A 27,628-nucleotide genomic window follows, 5' to 3' on the forward strand; every position below is an offset into this window, starting at 1 on the left:
AGTTAAGCATCACATACAACTGAAACCAATCAAGGCTCTGATACCACTGATGGGTTTTAGGCATAAGAACAATCCTATGTGCTCATACAAACCCTAATGCTTGGATCTAGGTTTCTCTATTGTACATGCTTTGAATCCAAGACTAATAAACTTAGATCTAACATATTATAAACTGAATTAGGGTTTAGAGAATTACCTTTGATTGTTATATAGCAATAACAATCAATTCCTTGCTTGGATTGGCCTTAGAAAGCTTAGTGCCTCAAGTGCTGCACCTCTAATGGAGTCACAAACACCATGTGCAACTTGGATGAAGAGGAGAAGAAAGGAGGCTGCCCAAAAACGACTAGAAACCCTAGAGAATCAGTTATCCACGTTTTTGGAGCCTAAGGGGTCCTTTATATACTTGTGTGGGCTGCTAGGGTTTCAGTCAAAACCCTAATGGACAGCTTAAACTCTAAGCAGCCCATGGAACTTTCTGGATAAGGCCATGGACGAAAATATGATGGGCTTCCATCATAATTTCGTTCACCCCTTATTCCTTTAGCATTCCTTAGCCCAACAACTCAATTATCCAATAATTGCAGTCCAGTCCCCTAAATTTAATTAATCTCTTTTAGCCACAAAATTAATTATCAATTAATTCTTGACTAATATTAATTAAACAATATGATTTCTCCTTTAATATATTATTCTCATAATACATTAATAAATCATATTTAAACCCTTCTCTCCTTAAATCACCCTACATATTGCTATGGTGTAGGCAACCTAAAAGGATCATGCTCATAATCGGGTCAAGTACATACCAAAATAGTTATGGACTTAGACACTAATCCAACAGAGTTGACTTTGGCCAGGAGTAAAAGAGTCATTTTACCCCAATATAGTTATTAGTATTTGATTGAGTGTGTTTGTGGAATTGTAGCCGGGGAGATACCGGAGCAGCAACAGATAGCTTCCAGAGCCATACACTCAGCAGCCAGTTCACGAGGTGAGTTCCCTTCCAGTAGGAACGGGTCTAAGGCCACAATGCTGGCCCGTTCAATTAGTAATAGTTTTCGGACCTCGGTCTGATGCAGTAGTTAGTATGTTTGACGCCTTCGTGGCTCAGACAGGTTTGCGTGTTATGTGTTCCGGGTTATGGCCCGAAGCAGTATGCAGTATATGCTGTTGTTGTTGGAATAGTGTCTAAGGCTGCAACTATATTAGGCAAGTATTTGACCCGGTTGTGCATGGTCCTTTTGGGTTGCCTTCACCATAGCAACTTGACAGGATGATTTATTATGGGAGAAGAAATATTATTAATATATTATGAGAATAATATAAGGAATAATAATATTGTTATTTGATTAATATAAGTCATAAATTAATTAGGAATTAATTTGGTGACTTAAAGAGATTAATTGAATAAAGGGGCATAAACTGTCAATTGTATGATAGTTGTACTTTGGGCTATAAATCCCTTATGGATAAAGGGGGATGGTTTTAAGGACTATGGACAGACCTTGAAATCGTCCAAAGGCTTATCAATTAGGGTATTGGATTGCTTAGGGCTTAAGTTATCCAATTAGGGTTTAAGGGTGAAACCCTAGGAGCCTCACTAGTATAAATAGACCCTAGGGGTCAAGGGAAATCGGCACCTATGCTTTAGAAGAAACCCTGGCCGATTTTGATCCCATTTCCTCTCTCTCAAATCATCCTCTTGCTAGTTGGTGTTTGTAAGCCATTAGAGGAGTGACAATTGTGACTCTAAAGCTCCAAGGACAAGAATATCAAGCAAGTGATTCAAGGTAATCTTCTAATTCTGATTTCTTATTGTTATTATACTCTATTATCCATTAGAAGTCTTGGATTCAATGTATGTTCAATTAGAGAAACCTAGATCCAAGCATTAGGGTTTGCATGTGCACATAGGAATGTTCATATGGCTAAAACCCATCAATTGTGTTAGTTGATATGTTTATGCTATGCTATGTTCAGTAGTTCCGGACTTCGGTCCGATGCAGTTAGTTTCGGACTTCGGTCCGATGCAGGAGGCAGGGCCTTAGTTTTTCCGGACATCGGTCCGATGCAGTTTCCGGTCTTCGGTCCGATACAGAGGGCAAGACCCTGGTTAGTTCCGGACTTCGGTCCGATGCAGTGGGCAAGGCCTAGTAATTGTTATATGTTTGTATCGTATGTGGTAATTTAGGGGAGCTCACTAATCTTCGTGCTTACAGTTTCAGTTTTGGTTTCAGGTACTTCCGCAAGTAAAGGGAAGAGCTCGGGATGATGACATAGCACACACCACAGCTTCAGTTTTTGTCCTGGGAGATTGTTTTGATACTTAGTTTGAGTTGATACAGTTGTATCATGACATTTTATTATGGTTTGAGATATTTGACGTATGGTTTTATGATATGACGTTCAGCATATGATTTTTATTATTATTAAAACAAACTTTTTTTGAGTTGTATTTTGGGATGTTACAGTTTCACAGGCCCGTTTACTTTTTCGTGGCCCATTAGCCCATAGTATATAACGAAAAAAATTTTAGATTAGTCATTTTCCTTTTATTTTCTTTGGTTGACTACTTTTTTCTGTCAATGGAGCACCCGAAGAACAACCCGGTTTGTCTATCAAATTTTATCGTGTTTGTGATTAGGAGTAGGTTTTGTATGTGAGGTTAAATTTTTTTTGAATAAAATTAAAAAAGAAAATATAAAACCGTAGGTTTCATACGAAACCTACGGTGTAAAAGTGCCCAATGGACAGTTTGTGCAGTGTTGACTTGTACATCTTATAAAAAAAATTAAAACCATAAGTTTTTTTCACAAAACAGTAGACGAAACCCCAAAAACAGTAGATGTCACACCCCGAAACCGATGGCGGAAACGTTCCGGGGCGGAGGACGTCATGTAGTATCGCAACCAATGTACATAGTAAGCGTAGTAAACACAACCATTACATTACATAGAAATATTTACATTGTCTGAAAACAAAGTGTTACAAGTGTTATACATATATATCATATGAACAAAAGCTAAGACGAGTCTTCTATACGCTCCGTCTTCTCCAAAAGATCGCAGGGTACCTGTCTAATGTGGACATGAGAATACAAGCAGTTTAAAAATCAGCATAAAGCTGGTGAGTTCATAAGCGGTTTATTTTCGTAAAAGAACAAGTTTCCTTTGGTTTTTCTGAAAAAGTCGTTATCCAAGAAAATCTCATATTTTCTTATAAGCAAAGTTTAGTTATCCGTTTGTTACACATTGTGGTTAAGAACAGTTATGTTATCCCAAGAAAAACCCTTATTTTCCTAAAAGTCGTGGTTAGTTCTTGGTTCGGAATGCAATATACTAGTATCTATCATACTTGTAGTATTAGATAAGTATTCTGAAAGCCTGGTTATCCTATACACGAATGTCGAATATCTACTATACTTATCCGAAATTTCGAATCTTTGGAGACACTCAGAGACATACACTAGCTGTATATTCGAAGTTCTGGTGACATCCAAAGGCGTGTTTTAGACGTATTTCCGAAGCTCTGTCGATATCCAAAGGCGTATATTTTCGAAACTTTGTCGATATCCAAAGGCGTACTTTCGAATTATTTCCGAAACTTTGGCGACACTCAAGGCGTACACTAGTTGTATTTTCGAAGTTTTGGTGCTATCCAAAGGCGTGCACTAGCTGTACTTTCGAAGTTCTGGTACTATCCGGAGGCGTATTTTATTAGTAATAATCCTAATTTATGATTAGCATGAATCCTTCGTAAATTATAAAATGTAACATAGATTATAACATGTTATAAAGAAATCTACAATTAGTCTGGAAGCTAACTCTGCAAGTCAAACTGTTGGTTAATACGGTTTTTGATATTAAAAGCATACAAAATATGAACATTTGAACTGAAATAATAAGTTTGAGTACAAGATTTCCTTGTACTTTTGCTTGTATTCCCCCCTAAAAACATTTGAAAAACACAGAAAAAGGAGTAGGGGTATGAACTCACCGGTCGAGAATTGTGTCGGCTAGGATGCTAAGTGTCAGTTCAGGGCTTGATTACGCGTGAGGTTCCTATGTAATATGAAGAGATACATAATTGTATCTAATTAGACTTTGAAATACTATTTAGAATAGAATATACACTCCGAGGCACGAAAGCACTTCATTTCAAGTGTTAGGAGTGATCCGGGTAGCATATAAGGGTGTGTATGGCCTAGACATGGAGTTTGCTCTTCAAGAGTAAACTCCTAATGGAGATTACGACCCTAAGACCATATCCCCATGAGTTTACGACCGTAAACTCATGGGTGGTGGGTTCTTGGTGTTGGATTAGGTGTCTAAGCCCATAACTATAATTGGTATGTACTTGAATTGATAGCAGCACAATCCTTTTCGGTTGCCCTCAAACCTAGCAACCAGACAAGGAAATTATGAGAGGAGAGATATTAATTTATTATAAGATTAATAAATTAATATAAATGAATTTATTAATATGTTAAAAGATTAATATATTAATAAGAAATCATTATGTTTAATTAATTGTCAGCCAGAAATTAATTGGAATTAATTTTGGGGTTAAAAGAATTAATTACAAGGTGTAGGGACTAGTATGCAATTAACTGATAGTTGAATGGAAGGTTCCAGAACCCCCTTGGAAGGAGGTGGACGAAAACCCTAGGGGAAACCTTAGAGAATTCGTCCAAGGGGTCCAAGATAAGGCCCTTGGGTTTTGCTTAGGCCCTAAGCAAAGGATAACTAGGGTTTCCCCTAAACCCTAGATCCTTCAACTATTTAAGGAGCCTCCTGGTTCACATTTTCACACACTGATTTCTTTGGAAGAAACACTGGCCGAATTGCATACTCCCTCCCCTCTCTCCTCTACTTTCCTTCTTGCTAGTTTGGGTGTGATTCCATTAGAGGCATTACACTTGTGGTGCTAAGCTTCCAAGAAGATCAAGATCAAGATCAAGGGATTTGTCAATTGTTTGCTATAACAATTGAAAGGTATGTAACTCCTAACCCTAGTTTATTTTTTTCGAAAATAGTCACCTCCTCTAGGGTTCTTGTTTTGCAATTCAAAGTTATATGTTCAATAGTTAAAATATAGATCCAAAGTAGGTTGCATGTGAACTTAGGAATTGTTTTCTAGTTTATTTGTTTTACCTAAAACCCTTTAGTGGTATCAGAGCTATTGTTTGTTTTAAATTGAATTGCTATAATTGTTGAATTGCAAATTAGGGTTTATAGCTTTTAAACCCTAAAGGCCGTTTTTTTGATTTTTAGGGTTGTGGATCAAAGGGTTTTCGAAAACCCTAGCCTCATCCCTTGTGAATTTCGAAAATATGCTACAAATTTTAGGGTTTCTTGTTTTGGATAATTGTTACTTGATTAGATTAATTGGATAATTATCCTTACCCTATTTTTCGAAATTTAGAGGGATAAAGATTAGGATTAAATTGATTGTTTAATTTAATTGGATAATCCTTACAAGATTTAATAAATTAATTAAAAGTTAATTAATAGATAAACATTAAATCTAAATAATTGGTTTATTAAAATTTAAAATTTAATAGTTTAAATTTCGAAATTTATATAAACCTTTGGAGTTTTAAAATGTTTTAAAACACACCTTATATATATATATATATATATATATATATATATATATATATATATTATAATTAAAAGTCTAATATTATATATGTATAAGAATATGGTCAGTCAAATCGCTAGTATGCCTCATTCACGAAGCTAATCTATAAGGGGGGTATAAGGAAACTACCTATAAAATGGTAGTTGAATGGGTGTCCACTCTCACCCACCGCTTCCTTGATTAGTGGAGGGTCGTTAGCAGAACGGATTTGATAGGACAACTACTTCTCATTAAAAGTATAATGCTATTAAAGAAAGTACTAGAACATTATTTTTAAAATCCCAACTCTAGCTACTTTAGGAAAAATGTGAAAAGTATGATCCAGCAATTTTCAAGAAGTTTAGTGTTTGTTGTACACAAAAGGTTTTGTAGACAAAAAGAAAATAGAATTGCTCTCGTTGAGAGTCGAACTCAAGACCTCCCGCTTACTAAACGGGTGCTCTAACCAACTGAGCTACAAGAACTTTTTGCTTTACATTTTTATGATATCATCTTCATTCCTTGTGATATTTAGATTTTTTGCTTTTGATAATAGGAATCTGTTTTCCTTTTTCGTCTATATTGGTCTTTCATTGTTCACTCTTTTTGAACTCTCTTATGTGGACTTAAATTAGGTTTATAGATGAGTTTATTAAGGTCAATAACTGAGCCACGAGAGCTTTTTATTTTACTGTTGTACAATATATTTATTTTGTTAGTTGGATATCGATTAAACTACATTTTCACTCATTGTGATATTTTGATTTTTTGCTTTTGATAATAGGAATCTTTGAGATCTATTGTGTGGACTTAAATTATGTTTATGGATGAGTTTATTAAGGTCAACAATGTGACATCCCCAAAATCACGGCCATAAAAGACCGGTTTGTTTATGCTTTGTTTAAAAATCAGAGTACTTCATTTCATAAAAATGTTGCGGAATTTGTTCCCAGAAAAACATGGTAAATACGTTATTAAAACATTTTCGATGAAACATATTTATTTCATTTTAAAACGTTTGGGATGTCATCGTTAATATAGAAACATAAGCATAAACAAAACTTACAATTATTTTCACTAGTGATCTACATCTCTTTAAATCTCTCAGTGTGGTGTCACTTCATATCAACACCTGTGATATAAATAAACTGAGTGGGTCAGGTTGGGAAACCTGGTGAGTACATAGGGTTTTCAACCCACAATAATATAATTATTATTTTTAAACATCAAACAATCAACCCAATTACCCATTCCCGTTATCCTCACATTACGTCCCTAAAACATCTAACACAAGGGACCTAGTCAAAGGACTATCATTGGGATGGAGTATACCTGGTGAGCACACAGTTCACATAGTTCGAATAAACACACAGTTCGAATAAACACACAGTTCGGTTAAACACACAGTTCGAATAAACACCTACAGGTTGCGAGCCTGCTAGTGTTCCACTGGACTGTCTAGAATAGTCCGTGGTCGTCATCTATACTCCGCTAGATGACTAGATCATCAAGAACAGCTATAACGAGGCCTCTCATTATTTTATTTTGTCACACAGCAACTATTATATCTACCCGTGTTTTACCCAGCACATTATGTAGATATAAAATACATATACAGTTTGAATCACTGAAAACATGTATAAAACGTTCTTCCAATATAGATAGCAAGTATACAGATAATATACACACACAACGCGTAAAATACTTCATATCTATGTGTAAGCTGAAAGTAACTATGCACTCACCTGAGTAGGTGGTGACTCAGCACTCGGACAGCGCTTCGATACTCTCAAAACGATATTCCTTCGATAAAACCTAGTACCGATACCACTAGGGTTTAGTTTAACGATAACCGCGACAAATTAATTAGTCTGACTATTATTAAGCGTTAATTATTTTAAGGACCTAATAACATTCCTATAATTATTTGAAAGCTATATAAAAAATTGCGTAAGCGTAGCACACTTACAGCGAATTTTATCGAAAACCGGGACTTAATTGGAGCGACGTTTCAAAACCGAAAAACTCCTTTTTCTCGGGACTCCGGGAGCCTCGGGGCTTCCCTAGGGTGCTAAGGGTTTAACTAGGGCTTAGGGGACTCCAAAAGGGTTAGAGAGAGAAAGTAGTTTAGAGAGAGAAGTGAAAATGTGTGAAAAATCCGGAAGAATTCGCATGGTATTTATAGGGACCGAAGCTCGGATTTACGCTGGGCGTACCGAGGGTACGCTGGGCGTACTCCTCGGATAAGATCACCAGCTCGGACCCAGCTGTCTCGCACCCATCGGATAGATCAGATTGGACCTACGCGGGGCGTAACCTCTTCGGACGTGGGGCGTACTGCGAGGCTTCGTGGCATGATCCGAAGCGAGATCTGAATCATCATCCGACGGCCCACAACGTGCCACGTCATCAATCCTCATCAGCCTTCGCAAATTCGATTATAAACTTTAAAAATTCGTAACTTTCGCGTACGAGCTCCGTTTTCGACGTTCTTTATATCCACGCGAAGGTGGGAACGTACTCTACAACTTTCGTTTAGACTTCGTTGGCTAATTTTGGCTCGATTTTAATTTTTATATTATCAACGGGCCGGGACACGATTGGTCCGTTAAATCCTCATAACTTCTTCATCCGACATCCGTTTTCACCCATATTTTTCTCGTTACGCTACTCTCAACGAGACCTTCGATTCTCGTTTAGGTCGTGTCAGCTAAAAACCGCTCGATCTAATATTCGAATTTCGGGTTGTACACTGCTAGTCCGAAACTTCGAAAAATCATAACTTCTTCATACGAAGTCAGATTTGGGCGTTCTTTTTATCGATGTTCTTAGTTTAACATATTCTACGATTTCCGTTTAGATCGCTAAGGCTAAATCTCGCTCTATCGTAAATTTACTATTTACGCTTCCCGGTGCCGTGCCGGTTTTGCCGTAAAACTTTGACGGGCCATAACTTCTTCGTTATAACTCAGATTTCGGCGTTCTTTATATGTACGGAAACCTCGTGACATATACTACAACTTGGTTAAGATTATTATTATAAATAATCTTTTGTCGAAAAGGCGTTTTCGACTCCTATTGCCTCTATTTTGACTAGCCCGGATCTACGGGCGTTACAAACAAGCTGGAAGCATATGCCAAAAAAAAGGACATAAAATTCGCAAATTGAAGTATTTGGTGATCATTTGGGCCCTTTTTGTACTTGTGACCCTTGATATAAAAATGACCTAAAGTTACTATAAAGGTCAATTTTTCTTTGTTGTAATAAAACTTATTTCAATTTCAACAAAGATGTGTAGTATTTTTTTTACAGGGTGTTGCTATGCATGTAAAATATCTAGTCCACAACTATTTTCTAGAATGTTTCCGCATTTGTTTTTGTATAATGTTGATGTTTCAAGAAGTTTCAGTTGGTTATATTTTCTATGTTTTAAGGTGTTACGGAAAACACCAACTCCTACAATACATTTTTATTACAAATGAGGAATAATGTGGTTGTATGACAATCTTATCATTTTTATCTACATCAATTTAAGTTTGATGGTTGAAATCATGGTTGATTTTTCTGTTCAACTTTACATTTTTTTTTCTAGTATTAATGTAGTCTTTAAGTGTTGCCTTTTCTACACTATGGAAAAACATAACACAAGTGATCACATCATCTAGTTCCATGTGTTTCTGGTGCAATTTGGGAGTGATAACTTTTCTTTTTTTCAACAGGTATTCATCACCTTGCAACAACGTGGTAGTCTCATCATCCTTGTTGACGACAATCTTCAAATTAAAATCTTGGTGTTGTCGATTGTTGGTAAGCAAGGTTTAAGAGCATGAAATAAACCTTCTTATAGGAAAGGATATTTGTATATATTAAAATGAATGATTTTTCTTACTTGGTTGTTGTTTTTCAAGGGAAATGGTAAAGGGGTGAATTTCTACATTGGGTAATGACCCAATTGCATTTTCACAAGAAAAAAAATCAAGATCAAGGAGGAAAAAAGCTAAAATCACACTAATTATTGTCTTTATATATTATAAGATGTTTCTTTATTTTGGGGGTGTTTGTGTAAGCTTATTTTTTTGGGCTTAAGCTTATGAGCTTAATAGCTTAATAACTTATGAGCTTATTAGCTTATAAGATAAAAAATGTTTGGATTAGCTTATGACTTATAAGCTAATAAGCTCTTTTTAAAATAGTGTTTGTGTTATTTTATTTTTTGTAAAATGACCAAAATGGACATGCTTACCTTACACAATTGGAAATAGAGTTCTAGTGTTTTGGGAAAAGAAGAATAAGGGTAAATATGTAAATACATATAAATAAGCTCATGCTGTTGAAAAAAAAAAGTTGAATTGAAATGGCTTATGAAAATTGACTTAGTTTTAGGTAAAATAAGTTCATAAGCTTAAGCTAATAAGCTAAGCTAAATACTAATTTTTTCATAAGCCCAAAATATAAGTTCATAAGCTAAAAGCCTGAAAAATAAGCTAAAACAAACACCTTCTTATACTTCTTGGACCTTGTCTCCACCTCTAACAAGTTGCTAGTTGTGTGAGAGTTTTTTTTAATATATTGCCGATTCAAAATATATAAACGGAATACTTCTTAATAATGTTGTTATTTTGCCAAAATAAGATAAATGTTATCATTTAAGATAAATACCTCATTTATAATAGTAATAATAATAATAGTTATATATATATATATATATATATATATATATATATATATATATATATATATATATATATATATATATATATATATATATATATATATATATGGAAAAGTGAATATGTGACTGTCATGTATGTAATATTAGGTATAGAACTATCAAAATTGACTTCATTTTGATTAAAAAAACACAATGTTTTTCATTGTTAGCTTATTCTTATTGCTTTTGAACTCATATTATTTTTGATTTAATAATTTATCCTCAACATCTATGTATTTTAAATGTGTTGTTTATATTATTAGACCCCTAGAAGGCTACATAACTTTCTTTGACACCACATTATTAAGAAGTATTCCATTTTGAATTGCGGATTTAATTATTCCGGAATGAGATAACTACATGTTTTGTTTTGTGATTGTGGTAAATCCAAACCTAAGCATCCGACACTATATTTTTAAATAGTAAATCGAGAAGTGAGATAACCAAATGCATTACAATAACATAAAACAAAATAAAATACAATATGCAACATACACAACACATACTAATTGTTTTAGGAAAATAACAACATAAATAAATAAATAATATTTTCATATATGTCTAAACAAATACATTATAATATGCAACATAAACCCTAAACCATAAATAATAACGAAATGCTATACACTATGAAACATTCTTCAAAGCTAAAACCTAGGATTGTTCTAAATATATTTTAGGTTCGGGACGAGAGGAAAAAATAAGCCCTTAAAATATACAAATTTCATGAAGTTTTTATAACAGCTCAATAATTGAAAGAAAATTACTTTTGTTATCTTCTAAATTTAACATTTTCCATAAAAAAATTGGGCCCCTTTAAAAGATTGGCTCTAGACGGTCGCCCCTATCGCTCACCCTTTGGGACAGGTCCGCTAAAACCTAAACAATAGCTAAATACATTACCTTTTGTATGCATATTTGGTCTATATGTATTTGGTTACTTGAGGCCAAAATAACAGGATAGCTATGTCTTTTGCAAGAGATGTTTGGATTGTTTAAAATGCACCCTAAGCCAATTGTAATTATATATGGAATAAAAAAACAACCTTTGGCATGACGGCTTTTTAGATTCCATCCCGCTGATCAACAAGTTTTTTAGATTCATTATTTTAGTATTCCTAACATGTTTAAATAGAAAAGGCCATACATATATGTTAATGTCGAGTATAATACTCAAATAAAATGTCTGTCAGACATACACACATCAATCGAAACATGTATTTATGTATGGAATACAACGAATAAATATAGAATATGACGAACTATTTCGGGTTCATAGACAAACTAAAAAAACTTATAAATAACCAAGTAAACTAAAATATAAAAACATCATACATTGTCATTTTGATGAATATTTAATCAATCTAACCGTATTCAGAGTAAGAGTAAGATTGACATAATTTTCTTGAAAAAGAATGATGTTAACAAAAATGAAATCAACACTAAATAAGTCACAAAAGGACTGTTATGTAATAGTCTAGAACTATCGTCCGTAATAATTTGATGTCAGTTTCACAAACTTTGCAACATGTCCAGAACAATATGAATGAATATAATTCTAAACATGTAAGATTTTAGATTGTTCTTATGTCAAATCTTACAGACCTCAAAACCAACATTATTATTTCATAATATAGTATCTAGAAAGAAATATGTTATCTTTTTAAAATAAATTAAACTTATGATTATTTTTATTATTCGTTAAAGGTGGATTAAGATTTATAGGTTTCTGTTACCAATTAATTTTATGGAAAAAGAAAACACAAAATTGCAAAAATGGTCCCTGTGGTATGCATTTTTTGGGGGTTTTAGTCCAAACCATGACTTTTTTGTATTGGTGGTCCTTTTGAGGTAGTTTCGTTGCGTTTTTGGTCCCTTGGCAAAGTGAAATGATTGTAATACCCTTGGGGTATTTATTTTTTATTTTTCTTTCATTTTTTTTTAAATCTAATAGTTATTTTAATAATTAAAAAAAGGCCCACCTCTCTCTCTCTCTCTCTATATATATATATATATATATATATATATATATATATATATATATATATATATATATATATATATATATATCTTTCTCTCTAGACATGAGTTTCTTCATCCTTGAACCTTTAAGCACATCGATAACCTACAATTAAAAACATATACATCGGTCCAAACGATTACTAAAACCACTCAACCCCAAATGATAAGTTAACTAATTTCAAAAATCATATTTAGGGTTCCAAAGTTTTACCTTCAATTTCTTTCTGTCCAAATCATGAAGAATCAAGAAAATGTGAATGGTTGACCACCACAATCACAATCAGGACCTCCGACCGTCGGCCTCCATTGCAACAACCACCAGTGATAGTAGCGATACCGCAACCACCGTCATCGATCTACACCAGAAACAACAACAACAAGTTCGCTTCGTGCATGCATCACCTCCTTCCTGCCGCTATCTCAAATACGATCCTTCTATGTGTGTCTATTTCTCTCAGTAATTGCTAGATATCAAGATATCACCCAATTTCACCTCTATCTAGAAGGGGAGCCATAAATCACAAAAAATAGACTTTTTACACAGTGTGTGTGCATGTATGTTTGTACATACTTCATAGTTGCACTTTCTAAGCATTCTCCAAGATCTTGAGAAAAATTGGCTCGTCATTTGGGGGTTGTTGCAATATCAGACCCAAATTGTATAATTATTTTTAGATAAAAAGACGAGACTAACCAAATTCAAGAAAATCAATAGAAATGGAAACAAATAGAAGATGAATTTATGGAAGATTTGGACTTTTAAAGATTTAAAAGAGAGAAAAAAAACGGGGAAGAAATCATACAAGGGTGTATATTTACACATGATTTTGTGCTTGGTTTCTTCATGAGAGAGAGAGAGAGAGAGAGAGAGAGAGAGAGAGAGAGAGAGAGAGAGAGAGAGAGAGAGAGAGAGAGAGAGAGAGAGAGAGAGAGAGAGAGAGAGAGAGAGAGAGAGAGAGAGAGAGAGAGAGAGAGAGCTATTATTTTTTAATTGTTAAAATAAATAAATAAATATTAAATTTAAAATGAAAGAAAAATGATAAATAAATACCTCAAGATATTATAATTATTTTAATTTTCAGAATGACTATTTTTACATAGAAACTAATAACCAAAACTAAATCCCTAAAAAAAAAAAATGCATACATTAAGTTTTTGCATTTTTGTGGAAAGAAAATACTTCGTCGGTTCGTCCCCTGTTGCTTTTTCCCTCCAACGCCAAAAGGAAATTGTCTCCCTACTTTCTCAGTGAATTACAAATCTCTTGATCCAAGCAATTCTGATTCAGAAGCACTACGCTGATCGTTCATACAAATTTTACTTCACATGAAATCTTGATTTGATCCACAGGTATGTAATGTTTGAATTCATATACCATTGACTTACTTAGAGGAACCGATCGCGCATCTTTCAAGAATTTTCGATCCAAAGTTTTCTGCTATATTTTTCGGCCACCATCTCCCACAGTTGTTTTCAGTTTTGAATTTAGGGTTTATCACTGATCACTATTTTTCATATAGTCCTGGATTTAGGGTTTATTGTTGGTTAAGGATTTAGGGTTGATTTTTGATCGAGAATTTTTTCCTTTTGATTGCATATATATCAGTTGGATGTAGAGCTGTATATTCCACCTATGAACACTTTGGAACTAAATATGTTATCGTGTAGATGATGGAAACTAAGAAGATTTACAATTCAGATATCATCTCTTGACCATATCAGTTATATCATTGTAATTGATGTGATTACAAGATTATGTATATGTGATTGTTGTTCAAACATGTTTTTATTGCTATGATTAAGTAGGCATCTTAAATGTTAATAGTTAATATATTTGATTATATCCATAGGTAACGTAGAACCCCTTTTGGCTCTAGGGTAATGCTGCTGATTGAATTCTGTAAAATGGACCACTTTTATGTTTTGAGGCCGAATCTTTCATCAAGGACAAGTAGACACTTGCTCCACCATATGGCAGATATATGGATTCTAACATCTTCCTGAATCAAATGCTTCACATGAATGATGAATCTACTTAAGTCCTATACTCAAGTCTCAAACATACAACTATTAGGAAGCCATGGTCAAAAGTTTTAGAAATTTAAGCATAAATGAGCTACCGATTGTGTGGTAAAAGTGTAACACACATATGGTTTTGTAAAAAAAGAAAAAAAAAAAGAAAAAACAAATTGCTCTCGTTGAGAGTCGAACTCAAGACCTCCCGCTTACTAAACGGGTGCTCTAACCAACTGAGCTACGAGAGCTTTTTGCTTTACTATATTACACCAATTTTTCTAGTAATTAGATATGGAGTAAATTACATTTTGGTCCCTGTGCTTTGTTAAATTTATGGTTTTGGTCCAAAAAAGAAACCTTTCTTCCTTTTGGTAATGTATTTCACCGTTTCATAACATTTTGGCTTACTAGGGCATTTTGGTCTTTTCCTTGTGTTCTCTTTTCAAGATTTCCTATGTGGACTTAAATAAGGTATTTGTTAATATGTTCTTCCATGTCTTTATCTTCTTTCGTCTCCTCAGTAATAATGGCCACATGTTCATGTGAAAGAAGTATCTGGTGATAAAAAATATATAGTATATGGTTTTGAAAAAAGAAAAGAAAAAAAAACAATTTGCTCTCATTGAGAGTCGAACTCAAGACCTCCCGCTTACTAAACGGGTGCTCTAACCAACTGAGCTATGAGAGCTTCTTGCTTTACTATTTGGGATACAACATTTTTTTTTATAATAAGTAATTAGATAATATGGATGCATTTGTTTCATGGTTTTTAATTTTTAGCTTCATATGACACTCTGCCTATTGTGAAATTAAACTTAGCAATGTCACTTCAAAAGAAACCTAAGGATGCTGATTCTTGCATATGTTTTGAGGCTCTACATGTATTTAAGAATGTTTGTTTATGTCTTAATTCTCATTCAATTCAATTCAATTCAATTCTTGAGCATATATATATGAGCCACAGGTTGTGTGGGGAAAAAGATAAGGTTTTGTAAATAAGAATTAAAAAAAGAAAAAACAAATTGCTCTCGTTGAGAGTCGAACTCAAGACCTCCCGCTTACTAAACGGGTGCTCTAACCAACTGAGCTACGAGAGCTACTTGCTTTTCTTATTTTACAACATTTCTTATAGTAAAGGGTTAAAGTTGAAATGCTTAACCAACTAATTGATTTGTCCCAAATTGGTTGCTAAATGTTTCTTTCAAGCATTTAGGGTCCTTATACATCAATTTTTTTTGCACCATTTTAACAATCTATATGCAGTTTGCAACATTGCCAAAGTGGATAAAAAGAGCCTAGGATAAAGTGGCATTGATGGGTTTTCAAGCAATGTTAGAAGGTGGAAATTTGTAATGAAAGTTGAAACTTCAGCATATATGAGCCACTGGTTGTGTGAGAAAGAGATAAGGCTTTTTAAAAGGAAAAAAAAAGAGAGACAAATTTGCTCTCGTTGAGAGTCGAACTCAAGACCTCCCGCTTACTAAACGGGTGCTCTAACCAACTGAGCTACGAGAGCTTCTTGCCTTAATATTTCACAACATTTTTCTTTAAGAAGCGTTGGAAACCTTAGAGCATAGATGAGCCACCAGTTGGGTGGAAAACAGATATGGTTATGTAAACAAAGAATAATTATTTTATTCATATTCTATAGATTATCCTTTTCTACTTAATAGGTTTACATAACTATTCTACGATTTAAATGCCATTTGTTTTGTAATAATAACATTTATAGCCACGTGACAGTGTAATATTTATAAATAATCTAATACGAAGTTGGAACGGAATGAGAAGAACAATTGATGCCCTTCAATGATAATTCTTAAATTTTTTTATCAAATCCCAAAATATAAAAACTCAAAAGGCAAGTTTGGTATAAATACGTCAAAACATTTTCCGGCAGTTGTATCAAAGGAATGAGAATCATAGAAAATTGATTGAATATGTTTTGAGAACAATCGTATTTTACTATCTTTTGGTTTTTATTTATGTTTGGGGGTAAATAAACAATAAAGGAATATTTAATAATATTTAGTAAGGGAAAATAGTATTTTACTTCAGACATAACTATAATGAAAGAAAAATACGAGTTGGATTTAAGGACCAAATGCGTAATATTTACCAAATCACAAGACGATTTCATTAATTTACTCTTTAGTGTTTTCTACATTTTTGTTTGTTTTTTTTTTTCCTTTGGAATCATAATTATAATTTATAAGCACTCTAGAAATACATTTTTGCATAATTTCCGAACATCTCCAACATATTTTTATTCATACAAATTAAGCTGCAAAACTTTTAGCTATGGAAAATGATGAGACAGAATAAGTTGGTGAGACAATGTACGTCATCAGTGACGAGTCTAGAATAGAAAACAACGTGATTCACAAATTTTTCAATATACATTTTTCTGCACAAATTCAAAAAAATTATAGGTAAGCTAGGTCATAATTTTTTTTTTAAGATAAGTCCCTAAAAATTTTCAATAATAATTTTATATAAATTAAAATAATTAGGTGGGTCCTAGAACCCACCTTCATTATACCTAGCCTCGCCACTGTATGTTATCATAGGTCTAAATGATTATAAATGATGGTTATTAGGGTATTTCATCAATATAACTAATCATACTGATGCATCATATACAAGTATTGCATGTCAAGGGTACAAGTTTGATGACATTATCATTAATATGATCTGAGGCTCGGTAACATCATTGCCAAAATGATTTTATAGTCTTAAAATTGGACGAAGTTCACAAGGTTTTTGGGAAACTGGTCAATTAACAAACCGGATAGCTATGCGATGATGTAAATTCTATCACTAGATCATGGAATAAGTAGTTTCAGAGTGATTATTATTAACCATGCTATTGTTTTTACTCAGTTAACCATTTTTTACTCAGCTATGCTATTGTTTTGGAAATTGGAGGATGAAGTACATTGCTCAAATAAGCAAAATGAGGATTTCGGGGTCGTGTGATGACCTTACAGGGTCACGTAAGTTCCACAGAGTAGCTAAACATGTGCGTGTGAAATCTGATTAAATGAAGTAGAATATGATGCCATTAAATAAATGTACTTTTTGGAGAAAAAGGCGGAACATGGGTCATGTCCTATGGAACATGGTTGTGTCCCATGTTTTAAGTCCAGAAAAGAGTATATAACATGTCCCCAGTCAATCCTTACTCCTTATTAAAAAAAATATCATTATGCCATAATGTAAGTTGGGTTTATAGTCTTGATGAAGTCATGTTAGATCATGTTATTAACCATGTTAACTTTTTTACTCACTTAACCATTTTTAACTTATAGATTTAAGATATAATGGATTAATGGGAGTGTTTAGGATCGACTTTTCAAATCTTATATCTATTTGATTAACATCACGTATAATTTTGTTAGTTTAGATTTTTCCTCTAAAAGTAGCTGTTTTATGCCAACTTCTTATTTGTTTATTTTTTTTTCATACTTTTATGAAAAAAGATATAGTTTGTCCTTTAAAAACAATAATTCGTTACATATTGTTTTCCCTCTAAAACAAATAGGGAACTGTTTTTCTGATTTTACAAACCTCTCTTAATCCTAACAATTGTAGTTTAGAAACTCCTTATTGATAATTTATACAACTGTTCTTTATATCCATCTTGATTTGGTTGACAACTATTATGACGATGTTAAGAAGAACTGCATGCCCAACTTGATCAAAAGTGTTGAAATCTTGAGCATAGATGAATCAGTGGCTGTGTGACAAATAAATAAGGTTTTGTAAATAAGATTTTTTTTCTTGCAAAAAGTCCTAAAATTTTGGCATACTTTACGTTTAGTCCCAATTTTTTATGAAATAATCTAGAAAACCGGCTAACATTTTCAGTTTAATCCTTTTTTACATTTTCCAAACGCAACCTGCTAAGTGGAAATGTGGTTGATGTTTTTTTATTTTTAATAGAAAAGCCCCAAATGTTTGGGCCAATTTACGTTTAAGTCCCAAATTACTTTTTTACGGAAAAGTCTTGAAAGCTAGCTAAAATTTCCAGTTTAATCATTTTTTACATTTTTAGTTTAACTTGTTGAGGCAGTGTGCCAAGGTTTGTGGTTGATATGACATGGCGTGGCAACATGTCACGTCAGCGCCATTGCTTACTTAAAAAAATCAGTTTTATTTTGGGAGAAAAGAAGGGGAGGGGGACTCGAACCTGTGACCTCCTCTCCCTTCCTAAGGAAGGGCGCTAATGTGACATGCCACATCAGTTGCCATGTCAAGCCACCTCAACCATCCTTCCTCCTTGGCATGCCACCTAAGCATATTAAATTGAAATGTAAAACAGGGTTAAACTGAAAATGTTAACCCGTTTTTCAGGATATTATCTTAAAATAATAATTTGTGACTAAAACGTAAAATGGTCCAAAATTTTGGAACTTTTCTACAAAAAAAATCAACCACCTTTCCACCTTGGCTGCTCACCTCAACAGGTTACTTGATGAAAAGGTAAAAAATGGTTAAACTGTAATGTTAGCTAGTTTTCATGTCTTTCTCATAAAAAATTAATATGGGACTAAAACGTAAGGTGGACCAAAATTTTGGGACTTTTCTACAACAAGTCTAGGAAAAGGATAACTGTTTGCACTTGCTAAAGAGATGGAAATGGAAGAGCATAGAGGAAATGGAAGCAAACAATATTTAAAAAGAGCATATAATGCTTACTGGTGAATGTTTTAAAAATCATAATCAGTATGTTTTGCATTGAGAGTCGAAATGGTAGTAAAAAATATCTAAAAAGGCATAAAATTGCTAATATGTCTTTTATTTAAACAACAATTTTTTTTTAAAAAGCTAGCTAATTTTCAGAACCAAAAATAATTTTTATTATGCTTTGGAAATGATGATACTTTATTTGTGGAAAATTTTCAATATATAAAAAATATTTTGAGTACAAAATTGTCTTAAATAAAATTCTAAGGATGTCATAGTTAATACATATACATAAGTTACAGTGTAAAGACATAATGGTCCTGAACACCATTGCAAGCTTTCTTTTAATCACTCAAAATCCTAATCAAGTTCTAGTGGCTTGAGTCTTGATACCTATGATGCATACAAACTGAGTGAGTCAGGTTGTCAAACCTAGTGAGAAACATAGGGATTTTAATCTCACAATGTTATTATATATATATATATATATATATATATATATATATATATATCTTAACCCTACAAAACCAACTAATACTAAACAACATATATAAATAATTCCGATTTGGATATTTATAAAACCTCATACCCATACATACCCACCCTAATCGATCCTCACAGATCCTATTCCATAATTATCAGGAAGATAAACCATTTAGAAAGGACTTGACTATATCGCTAGGGGTTTCCTTGGCTAGAAAAAGTCACAAAGGCACTCGTGCCATCAAAGTATCTGAAGAATATGGTATCCCATTTCATCTACGTCTGTAGGTTATAAAACCACACTAGCAACGTAATTCATAAGACCATCTAGAATGATCAAGTGTTGTCATCTTACTATGAGAGATGACCAGGCATATCATTACAGTTGCCTGATCTGGACCCACCATTTATGGTCATCCAAAAAGGAATACAATTTGTACTCCAGTATGTATTTTTGTACCATCAAATCTGAAAGTGTCAAGGAACATAACTCTACTCTCCATTCCTAACTTACACACATGCCTTGAATAAGACTACCCGATATCAAACATAATTGAACTAGGTATCTATAATAAGTCCTACCTTATTAACGAGCAAAACTAGTAGACTCCCAATACAAATTTTGTTTAGACAACACTATCCTAATTTAGTGTATATATTTTAACACGAATAATTAGGTATTAATATACTTTTATCCCTTTCCTTTAATAATACCTCTATTATTATTATTATTATTATTATTATTATTATTATTATTATCATGCAATAAAAGATATATATCTCTTAACATATTTAGAACCATATCTCGTTCGCATATCATATATCATCAAATACATTTCTAACACATAATCCAGACAATAAACATATATCTCACATATAAACTTTTCACTATATATTTAATACTTTAATAAATACTTGTATTAAAACCATGTTCATGAAAGAGACTATGCATTCACCTGACTTATGTAGGTGATTGGAGAATTCTGCAGCGCTCCGCCAAACACCTTGACTTTTCCTTTGATGTGACCTAAGTACGATTTATACTGAGTATTACTCATGGTGACTAATGATAGTCTGTAACATCCAAATTTCCAAACCAATTTTTTCGTTTTTAAATTCATATAAAAACATTGTTCAGAAAAACCATCTCAAGAATTTAACAAACATCAAATACAGATCATCATCAAAATTTTAAAGTGTCCCAAAATATCCGAAATCATAAACTGCATGAAGCTTAGTAAGTTCCCCAAAATACCGCATACAACACAACACAAAATAAACATGTATATGTTATCAGCAACCATGGAGACTACCCGAAGTCTCATCGCACATAATAACACATAGACACAACTGGTCATTACATATATAAATGTATTCTACCACATAGGTAAGAATGGCGATGAGACTCACCTTGCGTAGATGAGTGATAGAACTCACACCTGAACTGCCAGAACTAGACTCCGCCTATTAATTACACCAATTAACCCTAATTAATAGTTAAGGTAATTTTCCATACTCCACTAATCCCAAGCCAAGTCTAATCCACATTTAGGGCAAAAGACCATTTTGCCTATTCCAAACCCAAACCCTCACCAATCCACCTAAGGCATAATTGGTCAAAAAGTCAAACGAAAGTCAAAGGTCAGCACTCTGACCGTTACATGTTGCATACTTAGCTCTACATTAGGGGTAGAGCGCAAGGCAGGAAAGGTTTAGGTTGACTACGTTAGGCGTAGCCAGAGTTATGCTCGACATACACGACTTACCTCAAAACTCAACTTTTAAGGTCTTAATCATTAAGACACTTTACCCCAACCTCATATCTGACCCTAAAAGATATCCTAATCCACAAAGCCTCTGACTTTATGCCTTTGCATGGATAAAGAAAGCTTAATCCCAAAACCTTAACATTTCACTTCACCAAAAACTCCATAACTCATGCATGGATAAAAGGAAAGAGCCAAGTTAGCATTTTTATGAGTCTATGTACCCTAAAATGTCTGAAAGGAGATCTCATATGCTCTGGAGTATTCCGTACTCACCATCTCCATCGAAGATCCAGTCCATAATCTCAACCGGCTTCAGGCTTCCGTAAAGACTTGGTGGTTTTGCACTCAAGAAGTTCTTATACCTTCGCCCATCCTTTTCCTTTCCCCTCTCCAGACCATTCCTTCGTTCACCTTGAGTCCCTACCTGAATCACTTGGCGGTTGTAGTTCCCTTCCTCCGACTGCTCGGGAATCGGCTCGGTTTGCTCAATGGGCATGGTAGGTTCGTCCCTATTTTCATGCAACATATGTCTCATTTCCTCCCTTTGTTCAGCTAACATAGCACGAATCATGGCTTGTACTCCAGCCATGGTGACTGGCTCAGGTGCAGCTCCCATTACAACAGGTATTTGCTCAATCACCGGGGGCTGTTGATTCCCATTTCCGTTTGCGTTCCTGACTCCGCTTCGGGTTCTAGACATTCGATCTATAGACGTTTGGTGTATAATGACGAGAATTAAGATAGGAAAAATTTTATTTACGACCGATGTGTAAATCTTCCTATTATTCTGAAAAGTTACATGCCAGTTCTAATACCGTATCTAAACGTTTAGAAATCTAAACATATAAAATTTCCAGATCCGGTCGGCAACAGACCATAGATCCGTTCAGACATTTATCATCATAAATCATTTAGCACATAAAAGCATGTTAGGCATTTTCACTAAATAAGCTAGTGCTTGTGTCTATTCAGTTGTATTACCAAAGACACACTCCTCACAATCATTGCTTAGAATTCTAAGTTTAAGTCTGGAAATAAATCCATATTCCTAGTTCGCTTAAACTAATGCTCTGATACCAACTGTGACATCCCCATTTTTACGGCCAGAAAAGACCGATTTTGTTTATGCTTTATAAAAATCAGAGTACCTCTTTTTAATAAAAATGTGCGAAATTTGTTTCCAGTGAAACATGTTAAATACGTTATCAGGGCATTTCTGAAAGAAAAGTATTTTTATTCATTTTAAAACATTTGGGATGTCATCGTCAATACAGAAACATAAGCATAAACAAAACTTACATTCATTATCACTAGTGATTTATATCTCCTTAATCTCTCAGTGTAATGTGACTTCATATCAACATCTGTGATATAAATAAACTGAGTGGGTCAGGTTAGGAAACCTGGTGAGTACATAGGGTTTTCAACCCACAATAATATAATTATTATGTTTAATCATCAAACAGTTAACCCAATTACCCATCCCCATTATCTTCTTTACTCTTAAGGATCTACCCTAAGAACCAGCTATTTCTCATTCATTCATTCCTAAGGATTATCCTAAGGAATAGGTACGAAGTCCATCGTTGTCAATGACACAACTGTCAAGCACAGCTGCTAGTTCTATCACTTAGGTGCAGCTGCCAGAATTGTGACATTTTATGTGAGGCGCAGCTACCAGTATTGTCCTTCGAGCACAGCTGCTAGGGTTATCTCGTTTATTCACAGTATTGTTTTCGAGAGTCCACTCACAATACATGTCAATGGGTTTTTAGAGTACACTGGTAAACACATCGTTCACAACACCTACAGGTTGCGAGCCTGCTAGTGTTCCACTGAACTGTCTAGAATAGTCCATGGTTGTCATCCATACTCTGCTAGATTATGGGGCCAACATTTGGGAACAAGGCTTCTCACATCGTCCACCTCTCACCCTTACCTCATGGTCTATATCACCTCTCAACTCATCATCCAGCTCATATTTCATCTACCCATGTTTTACCCAATATATTACGTAGATATAAATACATATACAGTTTAAATCATATAAAACTTGTATAAAATCGTTCATCCAACATAGATAGCAAGTATACATATAATTTGCACACATAACACATAGTTTATATAAAATACTTCATACCTATGTGTAATATGAAAGAGACCATGCACTCACTTGAAAAGGTGGTGATTCCGAACTCAGACAGCGCTTCGCTTCTTAAAAATAATTTCCTTTGACGAAACCTAGTATTATTACTACTAGAGTTTAGTCTATTATTCGTCGAGACTAATTAATAGTCTAGCTATTATTACTATTATATAAGCGTTAAACAATACTTATATAACCCATAATAATAGCCCAAGTACTTATTATAAGTTCCTAATAACGTTACTATAATTAAATAAAAGCTATATTAAAAATAGCGTAGGCGTAGCTCACTTACAACGGGTTTTATAGAAAATCGGGCTTTGCTTAGAGCAGCGTTCCTGAGCCGAAAAACTCTTCTTCTCGGAGCCGTCGAGCACTCCGGGGCTTCCGCCTCGTGCTAGGGAGGTTCCTTAGGCTTTTCGGGGGGTTTCGGGGCTAGAGAGAGGTTTTAAAGAGAGAGTAAAGAGAAGAAAGAATGGGAAAGGTGTGATGAAAATGAGGGTGGGAGAGGTTCTATTTATAGGGTGAAAATGGCCGAACTTGGTGCCACATGTCACCATCTAGTGGGAAGACTTGGGGAGAAAACAATGGCCAAGATTGTGCCACATCACCCATTTTCGCACAACACACTTTCGACTTCTAAAATTCGTGACTTTCACATACGACCTCCGTTTTTGACGTTCTTTATATCCACGCGTAGGTAAAAATAAGATCTACAACTTTCATTTTGACTTTGTCGGCTAATTTGTAACATCGATAAATTTTACACCAAACTTAAACTTTTTCAATCATAAATAAAAAAGAAACCGTAAAGCATCGTTTACAAAATGTTTCCAAATCATTTTCCATCAGAGTGTCCCAAAAATCATAACATAAGGATGAGGAGAGGTACGGTCACGCCTTCGCCTTTCCATGGACTCCTGAAGTACATGAAACAATAAACTGAAAACTGTAAGCCCGAGCGCTTAGTGAGCTACCCCCAAAACACCAATACCACACTGACAATACTATATCAGTAATAATCAATCAATCATCATGCATACTAGGCCATCGGCCTGACTGGACCGCCCTACCGGGCCTACAGCCTGTCTGAATCTATCTCGTGCCTTCGGCATGAATGGTCCGCCACGTGGGCCTACAGTCTCCCCGGACCGCTCATAGGGTATGTTGGCCTTCAGCACAAAGCAGGACCGCCTCAACCCAACCAACAAGCAAATAACCATGTGCGCATAGCTATCATATACTGGCATATACAAACATCAAGCATATCTATCTCACTGATCATAATCATAGAATTCTCCTGTAACTAGAGTACCGACCTATCAGGTCACTAACATACCAATCCCTACGGATCATAAAGCATAACATACTGTCTACCTCGATTCCGAACTAACAAATCATAACCACATGCAACATACCATAAAAATAACAACTAAAGGGCCGACCTTGGTGCCTTAGACCCTATCGATATAGTGAGGATAACTCACCTCACAGATGTCGACACGAAAGGTAAACTCCAACTCTCGGATCACTTGACACAGGTTCCACCACCTATCATCATAGTACATCATACTCATAAGTCCTTAACCTTACAAGGTACGCCATAAACCACTAGTCAACCCCTGGTCAAAGTCAAAGTCCTCAACCAAGGTCAACAGTCCATGTTGACCTTAACTCGCCGAGTACCCTTGGTTACTCGCCGAGTACCCTGAAGTACATTCCAACTCGCCGAGTCATCGGAGTGACTCGTCGAGTTCCTTTGATCCTCGATCAAACTTAAGGTCACATATCAAGTTCCCTCCTTGCAACTCGACAGATACACACGCATACATAATCTAGGGAAAACTCATCCGACTCGCCGAGTTGTTCTTCAACTCGTCGAGTCTTATGGTGATCTTCATCGGACTCGCCGAGTTGTTCATCCAACTCGTCGAGTTCACGGCCATCTTCATATGACTCGCCGAGTCACTTTGCGACTCGCCGAGTCCATTCAGTTCTTTTTCCATACAGATTTGATTTGAGCCATGCAGCGGCCCCAAATCACAGATCCAAGCTTCTAGGGCATACATATCACGTAAAGTTGCAAACTTTACGTGCATGCATGGCTATAAAGGCTCTAAATGTCTATTTTAAGTTCTTAATGAAGCTTCAAGTTTAAGAGGGACCTCAATCACAACCAATACAACAACTTTATGATTCTAGCATCCAAGGAGGGTCCAGATCTGAAGTTACAACCTCTGATCTAGCCCATAACCCATCCTTTCAACTTAATACTTCACCAAAAACCCTAAAACTCAACAATGGAAGAGATTCACAAGAAGAAAGGCGATTTGGTTACCTCCAGAAGATGATGACTGAGATAAGAGCTAATTTCCACACTTCACTTGCTCCAATAGCCTTCTCCTCTAAGCCTTCTCTCTCCAAAATCCTCTTTTCAAGCTTCAATAACACAATGGCACACACACATATTTGGGTTTTAAGGGCTCTCAAAGACTGCAAGGAGGTCAAAGGAGGTTGAGGCTCCTTTAAATAGGGGTGCAAACCCCGGGATTTAGGGTTTCATCTGCCAGCTCCTACTCGCCGAGTCCCAAAGTAGACTCGTCGAGTAGGTCACTTAACACGCGGTCCCACCACGCTGCTAATCGACGAGTAGGTCAACCGACTCGTCGAGTAGGGCTTCATCCAATAATTATTATGTAATTAATACCTGAGAATCGGGGCGTTACGTAATTCTCGTCCGATCTTAAATTTAACAGTACGAGGAGATTATACTATTAAATGTCCGCGTAAAATTGATAACTTCTACATACGGACTCTGCTTTTGTCTGTTTTTTAGCGTTGAGTTACTATTAATGAGATCTTCAATTCTCATTTAGGTCGCGTAGGCCAAAAACCGCTCGATCTAAAATTCGAGTTTCGGGTTGTGCACTGCTAAGCCAAATCTTAGAAAATTCATAACTTCCTCATACGAAGTCAGATTTGGGCGTTCTTTTTTTCTATGTTCTCGGTTTAACTTATACTATAACTTTTGTTTAGATTTATAAGGCTAAAAAGTCCTCCATCGTAAATTCACTATTTACGTCTCCCGGTGCCGTGTCGGTTTTGCCGTAAAACTTCGACGAGCCATAACTTCTTCGTTATAACTCGGATTTCAGCGTTCTTTATATGTACGGAACCCTTGAGAAATATTCTACAACTTTAAGATTATTCATTCTAAATAATCTTTTGTATTATCTTTAAATTGACTAGCCCGAATCTACAGATGTTACAATTATCTTCCCCTTAGGATGATTACGTCCCGGAATCATCAACGAAACAAGGCTCACATGATGACTCCATACGTTATCTCTTCATCCTAAGTAGTAAACGTAACTTTGATGTTTCTTCGAACGAGTATCTAACTCTAAGACTTCCTGACTGCAGGCAGTGCCCGATCTTGGACCCGCTCTCTATCTCATGTTGGACTTCCAATCATGATCTTCACGTCACGATCTCGATCTTTATTGGATACTTCTTCTTTAACAAGCTTGAGATAAGCTTTTTCCTACAATTATCATAATAGACCAATGGGTCATGTTCTAATGACCTCTCATCGTATGATGCATTGCTTGGTCTCAGGTCTTTTAGAATCAAATTCCGGAACAGACTATACCTTCCTTCATGTTCTAATCAAATCTTAAAAGGTAGCATTTCTAGCTACAAGCAACTATCACGATACCTCTACCGATCGATTTGATTATCTTTTATTTCAATCTTACCACTTAAGTCAAATGCTACATCAAATTTGGTTCTCTGAACCACGTAACATACTTATCGTAGTCAGACTCAATTAAATATGACCACTAGGGTCGGAATAAAAATCATCCTCTTAGTCATTACCGAAACGATGGTAATGACAAATTTAAATAAAACGGTATCAATTACTAGCTTCTTGGTAACCTTGTGACTTTCCCTGATCCAAGCGTGAGTCATGTGCTTCCGGTAGTATAGGCCTCTACTACCATTCACACCTACTCATACTCGTCCCAAGTATTGTATCGCAGTTTTTCCAAGTCACCATACAAGAAAACCACAAAACAACTTAACACATCAGATAACAAAATGAAGCTTTTATATTATTTCTTGAAACGATTACATAGGTGTTCAAGTTCACCATAGACTATGCC

The 27,628-nt window shown here is 34.9% G+C and overlaps 1 long non-coding RNA gene and 5 other non-coding genes across 6 annotated transcripts; 1 reads left to right on the top strand and 5 right to left on the bottom strand.

Annotated features, from left to right (window-relative positions):
* Window positions 1–6,036: 6,036 nt before the first annotated feature.
* Window positions 6,037–6,110, bottom strand: TRNAT-AGU (transfer RNA threonine (anticodon AGU)). Its single transcript has one exon. It is a non-coding gene; the product is annotated as a tRNA-Thr (tRNA).
* Window positions 6,111–13,506: 7,396 nt separating this feature from the next.
* LOC145063030 (uncharacterized) lies at window positions 13,507–16,045 on the top strand. The gene is made up of 2 exons (XR_013687809.1): window positions 13,507–13,709; window positions 15,639–16,045. It is a non-coding gene; the product is annotated as an uncharacterized LOC145063030 (long non-coding RNA).
* Window positions 14,550–14,623, bottom strand: TRNAT-AGU (transfer RNA threonine (anticodon AGU)). Its single transcript has one exon. It is a non-coding gene; the product is annotated as a tRNA-Thr (tRNA).
* Window positions 14,990–15,063, bottom strand: TRNAT-AGU (transfer RNA threonine (anticodon AGU)). The gene has a single exon. It is a non-coding gene; the product is annotated as a tRNA-Thr (tRNA).
* On the bottom strand, window positions 15,399–15,472 carry TRNAT-AGU (transfer RNA threonine (anticodon AGU)). The gene has a single exon. It is a non-coding gene; the product is annotated as a tRNA-Thr (tRNA).
* Window positions 15,818–15,891, bottom strand: TRNAT-AGU (transfer RNA threonine (anticodon AGU)). Its single transcript has one exon. It is a non-coding gene; the product is annotated as a tRNA-Thr (tRNA).
* Window positions 16,046–27,628: the final 11,583 nt, after the last annotated feature.

The sequence above is a fragment of the Lactuca serriola genome, chromosome 7 (assembly GCF_051521515.1).
Source record: "Lactuca serriola cultivar US96UC23 chromosome 7, Lser_US96UC23_V15, whole genome shotgun sequence".
Lineage (NCBI taxonomy): Eukaryota > Viridiplantae > Streptophyta > Magnoliopsida > Asterales > Asteraceae > Lactuca > Lactuca serriola.